Below are 17,208 nucleotides of genomic sequence, written 5' to 3'. Positions count from 1 at the left end.
TGCATTTGAGAGCATTTAAAAAATCTGAAAAATCACACGTTTCCAATACTCTATGATGCATACAGGTCTGTTTCAATGAGATTGAGATAACGTCATCTATAGGGAAACGATGGAAGCAAAATCGTACACTTAACAATTGAAATGAGAAATGATACTAGCAGTTGCATTCAATGTTTCATTCCACTTATCTGATTCGACAACCTCTCATCCTTTCTGCTCTATTTTCTTTAATCCTGTTAAAAACTCACGCTCTTATTTTCAATCTACCACAACGATCAGAGCGTGCAACATGACATTTTCCATTTAAGTCACTCTCCGCCTCTTTCCATTTCGCTCTCTTTTCTCCAAAGGAATAAATAAACATGTGCGCAAACCGAATATTGAGAAACCAATCTCCCGCTCTCGTTAAGGTCGATTCGTTCACCCGATTCGTTGAGCCTTCTTTCGTGTCTCTTTTGGAAGCTTGTAGGCGCAGACTGCTCCTTGAGATGCTTCAGTTCGGTTTCGTACTCGCTTAGCGTTGGATGTGTGGTCCTTTTCTGTGGTGCTCTGTGGCACAGTAATCAAGCTCAACCAGCTCTGGTGGTGAAAGATCTTAGTTCTAAGCGAAGAATCCCCACACGGAGGCAATCTTCTGATGAGCGCACAGCCAGTGTAAGAACTGCGTTCGAATTGAGTGGTTGGATGATGGGTTTGTACTGCACTGGAGTAAGAAACGATTGTGATGTGTTCTTAGTGGAAAGCTCTTCGCGCGGATTTTTATGTGTTGCGAACATTCCGAGGATGTGCTCTGCTCAGTGGTTACGCTATTAATCATTTCGCTGAACGCCGGAGACTGCACAAGGATATTGGGAGCCAGTGAAGTTTGAATCGGGTTTGAATGCCATTGATAATCAGCGTAGGACAGTGATATTCTATTTCATAAAGGTGATTAAACAGTGTGTGGTTCGTGTTGGGGTGGAGTTTGCTTTTGGTTCATATTTATCTCTATCCGTTCATCAGAGGAAGTTTCGTCTATGATAGGTGAGTTTGCAAGCTGATATTGGATGTTGTAGCACTTCTGAAAATCATTCGACTTATTCATTGAATTATGAAAGATTCAAGGATTCAAATTGCAACTGACACAACGTTTTAAGACTCTTCTTTCAAAGTCATTTGATTCAATTTTCCAGTGGTTTCGAGTAAACAATAAATTACAGTATTAGAAATAGGATGGAGAGCAACATAACGCAACATAGTATTTGAAAAAAATCGTTAAATAAACCGAAATTTATTCGCTTGTAATTTTCACTCGTTTTTCTTATGAATTAATCGTTCATTTATTTCATAACATATTTTTTTAGTCTAATCGCCCGAGATTCAGTTTAGGAATGAAGTGAACAGAACTAAACACTGAAAATAAATCGATGCTAGGGGTTAATCTATAGCAATATTTAGTGTGTTCCCTATAATTTTCGATTGCTGTAACAATTAGAAGTTTTTACAATTACTGTGTTCTTTGGGCAAAATAATTTTGCAACGGGGATCGCATTCCGTGCTGCTTGTATACTGTTTCGAAAATCATTCATATTATTTAGCGAATCCATAGAAAGTTTGTCAGTTTTCCAGATGCAATTGTGAATTGATTTCGTTTCGCATGTTTTATGGTCTAATGTTGGCGAGGTATTTTTCTACTTCGCCTTTATTTTTTAAATTCGTAGTTATTTATGAATAGATAGAATAGATGGTTATATATTGGGCAACTAGAGATGTTGATTAACCGTTCGATTACGTCAAGTAATCGAATATTTGCAAATATAATAATCAGGAGCGATTAATAAAACAAGAAACCAGTCCCATGGTTAATACTAAAAAGAGTTAAAAAGTAAAGCGTTAGGCCATATAATTTTTCATCAATCAGCGACTCTTTAACATCGACAAAGCGTTAGAGCACCCGGCCAGAGCGAGAACGTACCCATATGGATTAATGGATGGTATATGGATGTATTTCGATGTTTATGTTCAAAATTATATTTAATGTAACATTAAAAATTATGAAAATTTAAAAATTCAAAATTATTAATAAATGAAATACAGGAAGTGGGTTATATCTGTGGTAGAACCGCAAGGGTGACGTAGGCCTATCGTTGATTTAGTGATCATTTGTTTTTAGTTGCATCTGAATCAATTCTGAATGAATGAATAAATGAATATTTGGGAGACTTCGAAAACGAGAGCGTTACGTTGAAGGCACAGTATTCATCAAAAGTTCATATTGACACGAAAGTTGTATAATACATAACACGTTGCTTGTATTGTGATATGATTTGTATTCCATTTCCAATAGACAAAATATCGGTTGCATCAAATCAGTCTACATAATTTTTGCGTTCGCTCATCCTTTCTCACAACACCCATTTCTCGTTTGAGAAGTTGCTGAGTAAACATCGTTTTCCAGTGCTCGTAGAGCGGGAATTCCTTCTTAAGATTCATTGCACTTCTAATAAATTGCCGAAAGATGTGGTCTTACGTTGATCGTACTTGATTGAAAAATCATAAAACCAAATGTATTCGATCGCAGTATTATACGGATAGAAAACATAATAAACTCTTTCGCTTGAATATAATTTTCAATTCCAAGGAAACTGGTAGATTATTTTTCAGCAACGATAACATCTTTCCAGATTCTCCTCGATACCCGAAGCCCACCAGTGGTGAATGTTAATTCGATGACCACCTGTTCATTGCACTTGATTGAAAAATCACAAAACCAAATGTATTTGGTCGCAGTGTTATGTGGATAGTGAAAATAAAAATAAACTCCTTCGCTTGAATGTTTTTTTCAATTCCCAGGGGAACTGGTAGATTATTTTTCAGCAACGATGACATCTTTCCGGAATCTTCTCGATGTTGGATGGCAACCAAACGAAAATAGTTCCGCGCGTGTATGTCTGTGTGTGGTGGTTGCTCCGATGCCTCAAGCGGAACCGTTTGTGGCATCACTCTCCTCCTGATGGGTTCCCTTCTAGCCTAAGGTTCACAAACAGGCTCTTGGAGACACCGTTCATCAGCGCTTTCATGATAAACGAAGTTAGCTTCACCACAACAGCGAAAACATGCTCCATAGCTGTTCAATTATAACTGAGTGGATTTCCGAGCAGCGCTCGCTTATATACCGATTGGTGATTTCGATAGCCTGTTTTGAAAGCAATTTTAAGGCTATTGAAACAAGTTTTTGGATGAAAGAGTAACAAGTATATAACGTGTAGATATTTTATCTTTCGAATGAAGTGTTTATCGTACTAATTCGCTCGGTTGTTTAGGAGCTATTAAGGCTCAAAATCTCGGTCTCCGGCGTAACGCTTTCGTTTTCGAAACTTTGATTTTACACCCCGGTATAGAAATGAAAGAAGTAGTCCTACGTCAAAACCGCTAAGCTAGGCTTTCACAGCCATCTGAGTTAGTTTATTGAACAAATGTTTCAGTTCATCTTTTTCCGTCAGTTCGTAAGCCAATTTTCTGACTTCCGTCATGGACTTCCAATAGAATCTCTCGATTTATTTTTTTATTCTATTTTCAATAGAATCGAAGAGATGTCGATATTTACAACGATTCTTTCACTTCCATGTGTTTTCTTGGAATGTTGGAATTCAACGCAGCTGTGTTCACGGGGGACCCTCCCCTAACAATTTCTTCCATCCGCTGGTTCGTCCATTACTTCTGGTTGCTCTTGCAAACCGGTAGTTAGTGGGCAACTATTTAAAAAAAAGAAGTGGCTAATCAAATTGTACAAAAAATTGTAGGACACGACCGCATATTTTCGACGTAGAAATACGCAATTACATTATGCAATCCATTACCACTTCGAATATTATTTTCAGAATGCATCGAAGTTTTTGAAATAGATTATGTTCTTCGTTACAAATAAATTTGATGAACGTCCTTTTACGTTTGATATGATGCCTAGGACTACCAAAATATGTGAACGGAAGAATTGTCAAACGAGCATTGTATTTTACATTTTCCATTGAAATTATTGCATATCTCATGTTTACTTAGTTCTCGAACCGCTAAAGTTCATTCACCTCTAGGATACGATTTTCCCAGGCTTCTCAGTTTAAAAGAACGTTTTAGGGCAACATATTCCGGTCTGCACAACGATAAGCGAGTACAAAAATACTCAACATCAAAAAATACCCCCGACTTGCATGTATTTGCAAAGCGGATTCCCCCAGGTACATTAATTTTGAAGTCCGCGTTAGGGAAACACTGCTCAGTGAAAAAAAAATACCCCCGACTTGCATGTATTTGCAAAGCGGATTCCCCCAGGTACATTAATTTTGAAGTCCGCGTTAGGGAAACACTGCTCAGTGAAAAAAAATACCCCCGACTTGAATGTTTTGACAAAGCGGATTCCCCCAGGCACATTAATTTTGAAGTCCGCGTTAGTGAAACACAGCTCGGTGGGAACAAAAATACCCCCAACTTGCATGTATTTTTGCAAAGCGGATTTCCACAGGTACATCGATTTTGAAGTCTGTGTTGGGGAAACCGTAAATCGGGTCAATCAAAACTTGGCAGTTAGGGCGTTTAGATATCACTTGACATTTTAGAGTTATTCAATTGTTCATCTCATGAAAAATAACATTTTATTAATTGTGATAGACGCGTAGAAATATTTCCTATCACTTGATCTGTTAAGAAATGTTCGAGTTATAAGCATTCGAAATACGGGTAGGGTTAGCACACAAAAGGACAAAACAAATGTATGGAAAAAAAGGAAGTTCTTCCAGTTTTCATGAATTTAACCCGTTCAGACATTAGCGAATTGTAATGTATAGCATATCAAACAAATCTTAGAGAATTTCCGATTCGATTGGTATGCAAATCATGAGAATTCGCTCACAGTGAAAATAGTTCTTAACGTTAACTTTATTTCATAAAAACGTGACCTGTTTTCTGATTTGGCACCCTTTTTGAAAGACGTAGTTCTACGTCAAAAAACATGTTTGCCTTTCCCTTCGCTGGAGTGTCCGTCTTTCCTAACATGAGTGTCAAAGTAAAGCCGGGTTCAGACGGTGCGAGTAAGCATACGAGTCGGTCTAGTCAGTTACTGCAGTGCAGCTACTCACACCGTGTGAACACATCATGCCAGTTAGTGTCATGTGTAATCCTGCGTGAGAGCTAATTCAAAGTTTTTTGAATTCACTCGCACTTGCATCCCTCAAAACGTCAAAAACAGAATTTAGCGTTCGAATCAGGGATGCCAAATGTAAAGAAATGTCTATAATAAGAACTACATAATTTTGGTCAGACAATGAAATATAGGAAATTCGTCAAGCTTTCATTAAAAAATAGCAAACTCATTTAAAAAAAACATTGAACAAAATTATTTTGAAAATTAAAATTTCTCAAAAACATTAATGTATGAATACTAGCTGACCCGGCAAACGTTATTCTGCCATTTAAATTATTTCTTGAGAATATTTCGGGTGTTGAATAAAACATAACTAATGTATTTTAAGCGTGTTTGAATGGTTTAACGAAGTACAAAATTATTCGAATGTGATCGATAAAAAAGAACGAATTAAACGATTTCAACGGAAGTTGGTATGATGATTCATAGTGCAATGTATTTCATTAACGTAACTGATATGTTTGATCTCATAAAAGTTAAATGTAAAGAAAAAAAGAGTAATAGATTTTTGAAATTAATTTTGAAATAAAGAAAATCTATATTCTTATCGTTCAAATTCAGTATTTAGAGCGGTATTCTAGTTTAGAATCACAGCCATATTGCCACTTCCTTTTTCCACGGATTTGCAAATGTATTAATTGCTCTTTGCTCAGCTGAGGCAAATATGGTACTACTCAACGATTTTCAATTTCAATGTCTGCGTTGTTGATATTTGGAATATTCACCTACGCTTGCAATCGTGTCATAGGTGAAATATCTAGGAAAACGCTTTGTACATCTTTCATCTACCATGCAAGACGATCAAGGTTTCGAATCACCGCATGAACCATACACAATTATTGTGGTAACAGTATCGAACAGTTATTCATATTCCGGAATCCGATTGGTTTGAGACTCGATCGAATTACACCATCACTCGGTGTCGTTTAAATACATAGAAGACATAGTTATAACACTAACTTATCTTTTTTGTCATAAAATTTCGTTGAATTTCCACCAAAACTTTATACATAACAAAAAAATTATCGTCAGACACAATTTTCGTTCAAGATTTATCCCCCAATTGCGGAGAATATGTTGCTTTTTCACATCGAACATATTTTCGATATGTAGAATTAACTTTTATAGAAAAATTTTGGTTCAAGAGTGTGTTTATTCCTCCCGAATATTTATTTTGCATTTTTGCTTCACAGAAATGGAACACGGAGCTCAATGTTGTTTATGTCAAATTGTGTCGCAAGGTTGACACATTTGCACAACTCGATTGGACTTGAGTCGAACGAATTTCAGAATGCAAAATTGCATTTCGTTCAGATAATTTTTACTCTGAAGCTGTAACGTTGTTGCTCATGATATCGTTTCACAAGTGGATGTATTGTTCCTCAAGCAACTTATGTTGATTTGGTCGTAGGAATCGCAGTCGTACGCTCTCTACCTTCGCGTACATGTCGACCATGAATTGTTGGAGCAGCTCATGACATCATATGATAACATCAAACGATACACATAAAATCCATCGAGCGCATTCCTTTATTTTATTCGTCTGATATAGCTATTCATGAATTTATTTCAAAATGAGTAAATCTAGACACGTGTTCTCCAGCGGATGTTTTTATTAAGTATTTCAACAATACGTTGTGCTTATTCAAAAAGCTCTCTGCCGATACGCATGGCTTTAGCCGAAGTGACATTACTTGCGAATGTGTGGATGAAAGTTCGATCTAGTGCCATCTGTCATTTAACACCATATATTATATAAATTCGTTCTGTTTGAAAAACGACCGACGGTTAAATTATTTGAATATTATTTGTACAAGACTACTATAATCGTGATTAAAATAGGGTATGGAGGTTTAAATTTGTGGTTATATGTACCGTTTGAAGCAAAATTTAAGAAAAAAAATACTCTGATATTTTTTGCATAGAGGCACTCTAATCGGTATTAAATATATAGTAATTAGGTAATTAGGGCACTGTCACTTTTGGTAATTTTCATGAGAATTTAAAAAAAAACCTTTTCGAGGAAAAATATTTTTTATCACTGTAATTCTTTTTATGTATTTTTACACGAAAATAATAATTTCCTACATTTTATTCTTTGACCAAAATTTTGTAGGTATTATAGTTTTGGAGTTAGAATTTTCTGTAAAAAATAAAGAAAAAAAACTTTGGACCTTTCCAAAAAGTAGTCTAATTTTTTTAGATTTCAAGAATTCCAACTCTTTCAACTCTGATAAAGTATACGATGTTCAGGTACAGCGATGAATTGAGAGTTTCTAGGCTGATGGAATGGTTATGCATCCTGCAAGAAGTGGGACAATGAATATTGTGTGTCTGCTCCGCTAATTCACAGTTTTCGTGGAATATTAGCGGAATTGTACCCACCTCAATCAATCAATCAGTTGTCATTCAACTTCATTTGTCTTACTTGATCTACAAATGGAAATTCTCTGATTTTTACTCTTGAAACATGTTCAAAGTTATACTAATAGTTCAAAAAAATGCAATAAAAATACCAAGTGGAAAGACCGCCCAAAAATATCAGGTTGGAGGCATGCGTATTTTATAAGAGAAATTGTTGTGACGGGCAAGAATGAATCTTCAATCCACTTCCGCGAAACCACGCAAATAATTAACCTTTTTCTGGGCAATCAAAATCTTTTACGAAGATGAGAAAATGACCCTGCTGGCTTCGTGCCACTCCAGGACATTTTTTGAATAGTGGGCACGAAGTTAGATCCGGTCAAAAGATCGTAGGGCCCTCGTGTTTATTAAACAGAGGAAGCAGACGTTTCTGTAGACACTCCTTGAGGTAGATCCGCCCGTTTATAGTCCCGGTAGTCACGGGCGGTACACGCCGTATGCCACATGAGCAGATCGCCTGCCAAATCGTGTATTTCTAGGCAATCTTTGAAAGTGTTTGCTTCCTTACTTCCTTCGGAACATCAAACTTGTACTGGGCGGTGAAGAAGAGTAGTTCCGGAAGTTGTTGGAAGTCCACCTTGACGTTAGTTTCATCATCCATGATGAGACAATGAGGTTTCCCCAGCATTTGGGTGCACAACTGCACTTTGTGCGTCTGTAGTCCGTCCCGGTCCTTGGCTCTCTGAACGAAAGACTTGGACAGAAACATCTTTTTGGTCACATCACTGACCGAAGCATTGTGATTGCACTTAATCGCTTTCACGACACGCTTGTGATCCTGATCATTAATAGAAAATCCATTCTGACTGCATTTCTCCTCCCGTTTGATGCTCAGAGTTTCGTAGTAACGATTAATCACACGACTCGCCGTTGACTGCACGATTCCGAGTTGTTTTCCGATGTCCTGATTAGAGAGTTGATGAGCACCTGGAACTTGCGCAAAATCAATTCACGACGCAGCTTTTTGGGTGACGCCATTTTCTCCAATTTTCGAAAAACTGACAGCGATGAAAGTACAGTGTAAACAATACACTCTTCCCAAATTTTCGAGAGAAATTACCCAATATGTAATTTTTCACAGCGTTTTTTCCCGTGATGCAATTTGATGTGGGATACTCTCCTATATTGGCGGGTTTTGTGTTGAAAGAAAATGCATTCATTATTACCAAAATATATAGTATCGCCTCAAATCTGAAGAAACACACTTTTTTTTTACGACCAATCCAGTTATCGCAACACTTTTTATAGCTGTATGCATGAATTGCCTACAATTAACGCAGCGAATTCGATTTTGTGTTTTCATTGCAGCAGAATAGGGAATATCGAAGAAAATAGTAAGCATTACCTTCACTTTTGATCGTATTTGGCGTGGTTTTTTGGTTCTACCACACAAATGAAACATAAATTTTAGGATTACTCGAAAATTAATCAAGCAAATAAAACCAAATTATGCATCTGAAGGTTTTAGGGTGCAATAAATGTTTCTACGATGGTTAGACACTCCACCCCCCCTCTCTAAGGGGGGCTGCCATACAAATGAAAGACAAATCTCTGCATGACTCAAAACCTAATCAAGAAAATACTAAATCTGGCATGCGAAGGTTTTAGGAGACACAAAACGCTTCTATGGCGAATAGGCACTTCTCCCGGGAGGAGGTCTGCCATACAAATGAAGCATACATTTCCGCATAATTCAAGAACTAATCAAGCAAACGGAACTAAATTTGGCACGTGGAGGTTTCATGGGGAAGACACATTTCTAAGGTGGTTCGACACTCCTCCCCCTTCTCTTAGGGTGGGCTGTCATACAAATGAAAAACAAATTTCTGCATTACTCGAAAACTAATCATGCAAATGGAGCCAAATTTGGCATGTGAAGATTTTAGGGGGCACGAAACGTTTGTATGGTGAATAGACATTCTACCTCCCCCCCCCCCTCTCTAAGGAGGTAGGGGCCTGTCTTTATTCTATCAAAAATGTATCCCATGTAAGGAAGAAACATGTTATTTGTAAGTGGTTGAAAAATATTGAACGAGAATTGAGTCTGAATATAATCTGATATCATAATGATGAGTTTTGGCAGAAGTACTAGGAATTTTTTATTAAAAGGTAAATTCAACGGGGTCGATTAGAAAATCAATCAATGAACAGTTCTGCGATTAGACTCATGAACTTGCGCTCAGTAAGAAAACGTGAATGTTTGAAGGTATTGATAACAAAAACAAATTTTGGGCGAGACGAAGTTTGCCGGGTCAGCTAGTTCACTATATATATATATATTCGAAGGAATGTATATTCGATTCGGAAGAATAGGAAAGAATAGGAATGACTTTCTAATTCACCATATTTACCGTAGAGGCCTCCAGAGGCTTCTCCAATATACCATAAAACTTGAAGCATCAAAATACACCCATTTGACATCCATTCGCTGAACCTGTCGAGCTAGTTCAATACGGTGCCTGATATTTGAGTAATTATCGCACCATACACGAATGCCCACGGGCAAAAGCGCAAAAATTTACCTCACAGATATCGCACATTCGAAATATGTCCACGACGGGCTAATCTGTTGGCATCATTCGGCTTGTTGGCAACCAAAATCTCGCAGTCCTTTTTATGCCGCGAATTCCAACCGCGAAGCGCAAAATTTTCGGTACTCCGAACCGGTCGTGTTGGATCCAAAACTGAAAGTCCCATAAACAAGAACCAACACACACACACACACACACTTTAGGGACAACCGGCGAAGCGCTGATTGTGTGCCTTTTGAAAACGCTATTCCCTCTGGAGACGATCAACGAACGAAATGCGTTGCGACGACCCGTTGAGATGAAGAGTTCGAGCAGAAAAAAGCACCAGCATCCACAGCACACGACAACAAGTTCGGCTCTGATGCGAGGGAGGAGGGCAAAATTCATTTTTTTTATCATAAACGAACCGAGGTGTGAGATTGGATCGAAAGGTGCGAAGTAAATGTCTCACCTCTCCAAGTCACGGCAGACACGAAAGCGAATGTAAAAGCCATTCCAATCCGTTTGCAACCCCGATTGCTTGTGTGAACGATATGTACTTTAAGTACACTTAGAAAATCTCGATAATTGAGAATAAAACAAAATTCACCTGTCTGCGGTCACTTTTTTGACACTAAAAATGGAGAACACGCTCGATAAGCTATAATACTCAAATGAAACGAGATGAGGCAGACAAAAAAAAAAATCACGATATAAGAGGTTGGTGCGAGGAATATACATATAAATAAATTATAATGACACCATGTGGCAGACCACGACGACGGTTGCACCATGCATTCGTTTTTCCCAACCCGGCCCCTCGAGGACACAGGGGAAAATAAAAATGGAAAGATTATTCTCCTTACGCACCTCTGCGCCTTTTTTTTCTCGTAACTGCCGCTGCCGCACTGATCTCGATCCGGTCACAGTTGATATTAATGGTTTCGGGGTGCTATCGTGGAAGAAAGCTTAAGAAACGAGAAAAGGGAAAAAAGCGAATCAGTTATGCATAATGCCCAAAAAGGGGCTCACAAGTTTCGCATGTCCGAGAGAGGGCTGCCAATAAATTACGTGGTGTTATGATGAGAGCTAATCCTTTGTTTGTATTAGTCGGTTGAGGGGTAATATTATCGGCCGACCCCTCCCAGACACCGCAGCGAGTTGTTACCAGGACAAAAGGTGAGACAGCGGAACAGAATCACTGGTGCACAGGTAATCTCGTAACCATTATATCATTGATTTACATTCTCCATTCTGAGTGCAAAGGTCTTTAACACCAATTATCGCTGGAATGCTAAAGGAATAGGTCACCTGTTGAACGAGAAAGGTTGTTGCGTACCTCTGGTACTTGTTAACTCATTTCGATGGTGTCTTTGCCATACTGTGGTGCGTAATGTCAGTGACCGGATTGTTTTACGGAACGATAAAACAAAAATATTAAGTTCAATGTGTACAATACATTGAAAACATAAACCAGTTTGTTGCTGTCGTTCCTGTCCCCTAGTAGACGAGGGATCCTGGATCGTCCTTATTCCGTTGTAAATACACTTGAAATCAACGAGATCATCGAACTGCTAGTAACATGGACTGGTAATATGCAACGTATCGAAAGCGGTTCTGGAAAAGCCGATGGTATCTGCCAGGGTTCTACGGTTCTTTCATGATCCACGCTTCTGTTATGAATCATGCCTCATAAATGAACCATGATTCGTAAAAGAATTACATCATACAGCATATAGCCAAAAGTGTTTAAAGTAGGATTGAGAGATCTCGGATCGATTCCTAGAAGATCGATCTTTTCCATTTCGATTTTCGATTTTTTGGATCGATCTTTGAATCTCGAGAAAATCGAGAAAAGCGATTTTTTTTTGCTTTCGATCTTTTCGATCTTAGAAAAACTTTTTGTATATTTGTTTTTCAGTATACTAGGGCAGTCCGATAAGTACTTAGCCTACAAAAAAAAAACAAAAATTTCGGAAAAGTGGCGATTTATTTCTCAACATAGTCTCCTTTTAGCTCGATACACTTGATCAAGCGATGCTCCAACTTCTTCAATCAATCTCAAAAATACGTTTTCTCGAGGTCTGCAATATAGGCCTCCGTGGCGGCGATGACCTCCTCATTCGACTCAAGTTTCAGCCCGGCGAGAGACTCTTTTAAGTTTGTAAACAAAAAAAAAGTCGCACGGGGTCAAATCTGGAGAATACGGTGAATGGGGCAGCAGTTCGTAGTGCTATTCGACCAATTTTTTTTTCCATTTTTCCAAAATCCACGGAAACGCCCGCTTTTACACACGGTCAAAACAAAACTACGAGTCCGATTCGGCTGAAATTTTGACAGTAGCTGTTTACGAGAATGTACTACATAAGTAATCTACCTTGCAATACTGACGCTATCGGGCGATTAGGCTAAGTACTTATCGAACCGCCCGCGTACATCGATTTTTTAACTCACCAAAGGCCAAATGACATTTCTTTGAACATAATGTCAATAATTGGATCGCTACTTCTACGATTTATTTCTGTACAAATGCTGACAGAGACAGAACTAGCGGCAGCTACGGAGATGTACTGTAACCAGTTGCGCATAGAATCACTGAGCCTGATGTTGACATCAATTACAGGCGAAAGGTTGTTTATTAGAACTGGCACAAAAATTAAGAATCGGTTTCGTCTAAATGACAAATGTATGGCATGATTGGCTTTTATGGGATCAGTGTAAGCTGAGTTCTGGGCGGTATCGTTTTGGGCTGTTGTTGAATAGCGGTTGTTGAATCTAATAATGCTTTTCCAATTAATTTATTTAATAAAACGGCTGCCTGACAAGACGAATGTGTGGTGGATACGTCCCTTGAATAGAAGCGCGCAGCGCGATAAGTTAACATAAACACTGTACTCAGTATCACTTAGCCACCGCCCAAGAGTAGGGAACCAATGTAAAAATTGAATTGAATAAAATGAGTTGAAGCTTAACCACGAACGAGTAAAGACGTTCTCCACCAATTATTAACTCTTTGTGGTCGTTTGTCTGCTCTCAGCCATCACAGCAAGAAATCATGCTAATCTTATATTTTACTCAACCAAGTATCAGTTTATGCTATTCCTAAACGAAGCTTAACGTCCAATCTACCTGTTCACGACTCAATACGGTGCTTGTATGAGTAATATATAACGGTACTCGGCATCAAACAAAGTAGTCACCCACACAAGACAACGCACAGTGCGTTGAATGCATAGGAATGTGGGACAAAAATCATAACAGCAGAATTTAGCCATCGTAACACTTTGGTGTGATGGAAAAGATTGTTCATAAGTATCAGAACTTCTGTTGGCATAAATGTCTCATGTTATTTGAGTAATCGCATGAGAGTCTCAAGCGACAAAATCTTTGATCATCTTAACTGAAAAGTTCTGATCATTTCGGATACGCAGAAATCATTATTTGAGTAACTTCTGGTTTAAACTATGTTGAAGTAGTTGTTTTTAAAGAGCAGAAAAATTGTTTGCATAAGTGTCTTATGTATTATTCAGATGACATAAGACGATGCTGTGCTGATCTTTTCGGATACACATTGCTTCACATTTATTGCATCAATGGCAAAAGTGTCTCATATTCAACGGATAATAAAAAAAAATTAAGTGTTGATAATACTTCTTATGATTTACTCTTGGAGACTGTTTCGAACGATTTCACACGAAGACGGATTATGAAATATATTTTTTATATAAAAACATCACATTAAAATACATGGTTAAGTTACTACATATATATACAGTCAACTTTCTCTAACTCGATATCCAAGGGACCATCGAGTTAGGGAGGTATCGAGTTATGGAGAGAAGAATGCTTGTAATATCAATCAAAGGTGCCATGAAATCCATCGAATTAGGGAAAATATCGAGATACAGGACATCGAGTTAGGGAGAGTTGACTGTAGTTCACAAAAAAAAATAAAAAAAGTTTATTTTTTATAATCTGACATTTTTCAAGGAAAAATAATTTCGACCAGTACGATACCCATGTTCAAATTTAATACGACCGCAAAGGGTTAATATTAGGCTGTCAAAAAAGTCCTGCGGTATTTCCGCGAGGTGTCGTTGTAAGCGCGTAGTTCTAGTTGTATTCATTGTATCGAGTCATACTATAGCTTGTTGGAAAGGTATTTTTGCGCGCTATAATATAGTCCTTGACAGTGTTTTGTTTGGTTAAGTCGTTCGTGAGTTATAGTGTCGCAAATATGGAGCAAAATAAAGAGAAAATCCGACATATTTTACAGTACTACTATGACAAAGGCAAAAATGCATCTCAAGCTGCCAATAAAATTTGTGCAGTTTATGGACCCGATACAGTTTCCATTTCCACCGCACAACGATGGTTTCAACGTTTCCGTTCTGGTGTAGAGGTCGTCGAAGATGCACCACGCTCCGGAAGGCCTGTCGTCGAAAATTGCGACAAAATCGCTGAATTAGCCGAGAAAGACCGGCATAGTAGCAGCCGTAGCATCGGCCAAGAGCTGGGGATAAGTCATCAAACCGTTATTAACCATTTGAAGAAGCTTGGATTCACAAAGAAGCTCGATGTATGGGTGCCACACACGTTGACGCAAAAAAACATCTTCGACCGTATCGACACATGTGAATCGCTGCTGAATCGCAACAAAATCGACCCGTTTCTGAAGCGGATGGTGACTTTCGATGAAAAGTGGGTCACTTACGACAACGTGAAGCGCAAACGGTCGTGGTCGAAGCCCGCTGAAGCGGCTCAGACGGTGGCCAAGCCCTCATTAACGGCCAGGAAGGTTCTGCTATGTGTTTGGTGGGATTGTCAAGGAATAATCTATTATGAGCTGCTTCCCTATGGCCAAACGCTCAATTCGTACCTGTACCTGTACTCATGAAGAAGAGGCCATCTTTGATAAACAGAGGCCGAATCGAAGGCCCCCTTTATGTCCAAGAATACTGAAGCCATTTGTTTTTTTTCGGCGTAAGCCATTTGAATTTCTGAAGAAAGCAACGCAAGACAATCATTCGTCCCCTTGCCCCTGCGGAACCCATATTGTGTATCTGAGAGTAGGCCATTCGTTTCAACCCATCGATCAAGGCGAAACAAGATCATTTTCTCCAACAATTTCCGTATACAAGACAGCATTGCTATTGGGCGGTACGAATTGAAGTCGGACGCGGGTTTTCCGGGTTTTTGAATAGCTATAACTCGTACTTGTCTCCAATCATCTGGAACAATATTATTCTCCAGAAACCGATTGAATAAATTCAACAAGCGATGTTTCGCCACATCAGGGAGGTTTTTCAGCAAGTTGAACTTAATTCTATCCGATCCCGGAGCAGAATTGTTACATGAAAGGAGAGCAAGAGAGAATTCTACCATCGAAAACTCAGAATCAAGATCGCACCTATCTTGTGGAATATCTCGAACAATTTTCTGCACGGGAGCGGAATCGGGACAAACCTTCCGTGAAAAATTAAAAATCCATCGATGTGAATATTCTTCGCTTTCATTCGTTGAAGAGCGATTTCTCATGTTTCGAGCCACTTTCCATAATTTTTTCATTGACGTTTCTCGTGACAAACCTCCCACGAAATTTCGCCAATAAGCACGTTTTTTCCCTTTGATCAAGTTTTTAAATTGATTTTCAAGGTCCAAATACGTCTGAAAATTTTCAGGGGTTCCACGTTTCCGAAAAGCTTTAAATGCATTCGATTTTTCTACATAAAGCTTGGAACATTGGCTATCCCACCATAGATTGGGAGGCCTTCGGGAAATGATGGAAACTGGGATGGGTTTCGTTTGAGCGCGAACCGCGCTGTCATAGATCAAACGAGAAAGGAAGTTGTACTCCTCCAATGGAGGTAAACCATCTCTGGAATTGATGGCTAGAGCAATCGCGTCCGCATATTTTTTCCAGTCAATGTGTCTTGTGAGGTCATATGCCATGTTTATAGATTCAGAAGAATTCAACCCAATGGTGATGGAAATTTTGATTGGCAAGTGATCACTACCGTTGGGGTTCTGGATTACATTCCACTTGCAATCTAACGATAGTGAATTCGAGCAAAGCGAGAGGTCAAGAGCACTTGGGTTAGCAGGAGGTTTAGGTACACGTGTTGTTTCCCCAGTGTTCAAAACGGTCATATTGAAGCTGTTACAAAGGTCATATATCAACAATGAACGATTGTCGTCGTACTGTTCCCCCCAGGCAGTTCCGTGAGAGTTGAAGTCTCCCAAGATCAATCGTGGCTCAGGAAGGAGTGAGCACATGTCATCAAGTTGTTTGCGGCTAACCGCAGCTCTCGGAGGCCAATACAAGCTGACAATACAGAGGTCTTTGCCTCTGATGTTTGCATGACAAGCAACAGCTTCGATCCCTCCAATAGGTGGAAGGTCAATTCTAAAAAATGAGTGGCACTTATTGATCCCCAAAAGCACTCCTCCGTATATATCATCACGGTCCAAGCGTATAATATTAAAATCGTGGAAAGAGATATCATCTCGCGAAGAAAGCCAAGTTTCGGACAGAGCAAAAACATCACAATTGTAGTTATGAATTAAAATTTTGAATGTATCCAATTTAGGGGTAAGACTACGACAATTCCACTGTAAAACAGTGATATCTCCGACCTCTCTATTTGAATTAGACATCAAGAGAGATAATCATTGCAAGGAGGGGCCATGTATGCATCAATTGTTGCAAAATTGTCTTTAATACTGGAAGCATTGAGATGACAAGGGTTCTGATGGAGTCAGAAACATTAAAACACTTGAAGATTTGGTCCAAAAGGTCAGAAAACTTTATAAATCCCGATTGGGAAGTTGAACTGGACGGAATAACAGGGACAGTTGGGGTTTTTGATGTCCCCTCGAGTGCTGGGCCATTCGAAGGTGAATTATTCCCACGGAAACCAGGAGGAACCTGATTTTGCTTGTCCGCTGCACTCGATTTTTTAGGCATGCTAACAGGGGGTATCACCGGGGGGCTTGTCCTTGAACTTTGGGAGTGGTCACATTTTTGCGCCGGGGATTCCCTTGGAAAATGAACGGTGTGCCCCCGTTAGCTGTGTCCGCTTCTATTTCGTCAACGGG

General features: G+C 39.0%; 1 protein-coding gene across 2 annotated transcripts in view; it reads left to right on the top strand.

The window, feature by feature from the left end:
- Nucleotides 1-509: 509 nt before the first annotated feature.
- The window catches only part of LOC129765486 (SPARC-related modular calcium-binding protein 2), a 129,568-nt gene continuing 112,869 nt past the window's right edge, over nucleotides 510-17,208 (top strand). For both annotated transcript variants that reach the window (XM_055765855.1, XM_055765854.1), the window contains exon 1: nucleotides 510-1,023. The gene's annotated coding sequence lies outside the window, so the exon portion shown is untranslated. The remainder of the gene's footprint in view (nucleotides 1,024-17,208) is intronic.

This window comes from Toxorhynchites rutilus, chromosome 2, assembly GCF_029784135.1.
Source record: "Toxorhynchites rutilus septentrionalis strain SRP chromosome 2, ASM2978413v1, whole genome shotgun sequence".
Lineage (NCBI taxonomy): Eukaryota > Metazoa > Arthropoda > Insecta > Diptera > Culicidae > Toxorhynchites > Toxorhynchites rutilus.
Note: the sequence above shows the minus strand (reverse complement) of the source record. Positions and strands in the feature narration are given on the sequence as shown.